The following is a 2,193-nucleotide window of genomic DNA, read 5'->3' on the forward strand; positions in this document are numbered from 1 at the left end:
CGATCTTTTCAAAGAACTAACTCTTGGTTCCATTGATTCTCTCTATTGTTTCTTATTCTCTGTTTCATTTATCTCTGTTCTAATCTTTGTTATTTCCTTCCTTCTGCTCACTTTGGGTTTAGTTTGTTCTTTTTCTAGTTCTTTCATGAGGTTAGGTCTGTTACTTGAGCTCTTTTTTCTTTTTTAATGTAAGCATTTAGAGCTATAAATTTCCCTCTGAGTACTACCTTCACTGTGTTCCATAAGATTCTTTTATATGTCAAGGAATATTAGATAAAAGTTTATTTTTTAATATGGTTTAGAGTCATAAGATGAAACTAAAGAATTTCTTAAAATTTATTACTTGATCAAAATCAACATAAAAGTATAACAGATTATATTTATAACTCAGACTGACAGACCACTTTATAATACAACTCTCTGATTTATGCTATCATAATTTTCCTATGGAATACTGACAAAAATATGAAGTAATATGTGTGACAAGTGGTCAAAAGCAAATTTTTTTATGAATAAGGTGAGTAAAAATGTACATACATTAGTCAAAAAAAGTTAGGATTATTTTCTCTGGAAAGTTAGCTTGTAAATGCATAGAGGAAACTCAAATCCACATACTGTAAAAACTGTCCTCTTTAAAATTTTTATTCTAGGTAGATACTTCTTCCATTTATGGTATACAAGTTGGATCATTTTCCCATTCATTTTATACTTTCTGAAGTAAGTCTTTTAGACTGTAGACTTCTTCACTCAAATCTTCAACACTACTAACCATTTTGTCACAAATGGAAGTAAAATTCTTCGGAGAAGCCAGTTCCAGCACTATCTTGTGAGAATTTATAGGTAAATTGGTAATGATATTCTGACCTGCTCTTATTAAATGACCATGCTGTTTAATTTCAGAAGAAAACGGAGGAATTCATCACCACTGATTTCCAACTTTGCCACTTCAGATAGCTCTCCAAATTTTATTTCTTCCACTTCTAATTCGTTAAGAGCAGCCAGAATTTCCTCCTGATCGCTACTGGTCCATTTTTTGCAAACTCATCTTTTCTCATGGTCAAATGGTGTCTTAAAGGTATAGCCCCTTCCTTTAACAAATCTGTCATATGTTCAAGTTCAAGACCATGTAAAAATATTTCCAGATCTCCAAATGCTGTATATGAACTACATATGTGATCTTTTTCTTTATCAGAATTTGTTGTCAAGAGTTTACAAATAGTTTCTTCTTTAGTTAAGTGTTGATGCTTTCCTTCCAATGGATTTAAACTTAAAGAAAGAAAGTTGAAGATCTCTAGATATTTCTTTTTGTAGTTTCACTTGGTGTCTTTCCAAATTGGTTAGTAGCACTTTATTAGCCCCAAGTAACTTAAAAATTAAATTTTTATCACCCTGATGTGCTGCCTATGTTAAAGCAGTATAACCATTCTCATCCTGGGTATTAACCTCTGCTCCCTGAACAATAAGGACAGCAACAACCTGAGGGTGCCTATCTCATGCAGCATAGATGATCAGAGTCGTAAGTTTCCTACAAGTGACATTTGAAACAGCATTTCTTGAAAGTAGTAGTTCTATGCACTTCAAGATCTATTCCTCTGAGCTATGAGCTGAACATGCAGTTATCAAAATGGGTTGTTTATCCTTATCAAAGCTTGCATTAGCACCTCTGGTTCAGCTCCACATTGGCAATGCTAGCAGCGTACATAAGGGGAGTCCATTCATACTGAAAAGTGGAATCTATACTAATGCCTGAGATGCCTGGTCTAAATACCCAATCTCCCAGCTGTCATCCTTGCTGTCACTACTCTTGCTACCACCAAGCCTCACAGCACCACTGCTGCCATGCCCACCAGGCCACTCTCTACCCAAATCATGTTGTTGTTCCATAAGTTTTGATACAGTGTTTTTGTTCTGTTTTCATTGATCTCAGTATGTATTTTGAGTTCTCTTGTGATTTTTTCTTTGACCTGTTGTTTGTTTGAGAGTCTTGTTTAAATGGATTTTCTAATTCTCCCTCTGTTGTTGATTTCTAACTTCATTCCATTGTGGTCAGAATAGATGATTTGTATAATTTCAGTCTTTTAAAATTTGTTGAGACTTGGTTTGCAACCAATGTGTGGTCTATCCCATAGAATGATCTATGTGTGCTAGAGATGAATGTATGTTCTTCTGTTTTGGGATGCAGTGTTCTGTTTA

At 34.3% G+C, this 2,193-nt stretch overlaps 1 pseudogene; it reads right to left on the reverse strand.

Moving 5' to 3' along the window:
- Window positions 1–558: 558 nt before the first annotated feature.
- Window positions 559–1,884, reverse strand: LOC105746693 (ankyrin repeat, SAM and basic leucine zipper domain-containing protein 1-like; annotated as a pseudogene).
- Window positions 1,885–2,193: the final 309 nt, after the last annotated feature.

Source organism: Dasypus novemcinctus, chromosome 26 (assembly GCF_030445035.2).
Source record: "Dasypus novemcinctus isolate mDasNov1 chromosome 26, mDasNov1.1.hap2, whole genome shotgun sequence".
Taxonomy (NCBI): Eukaryota; Metazoa; Chordata; class Mammalia; order Cingulata; family Dasypodidae; genus Dasypus; species Dasypus novemcinctus.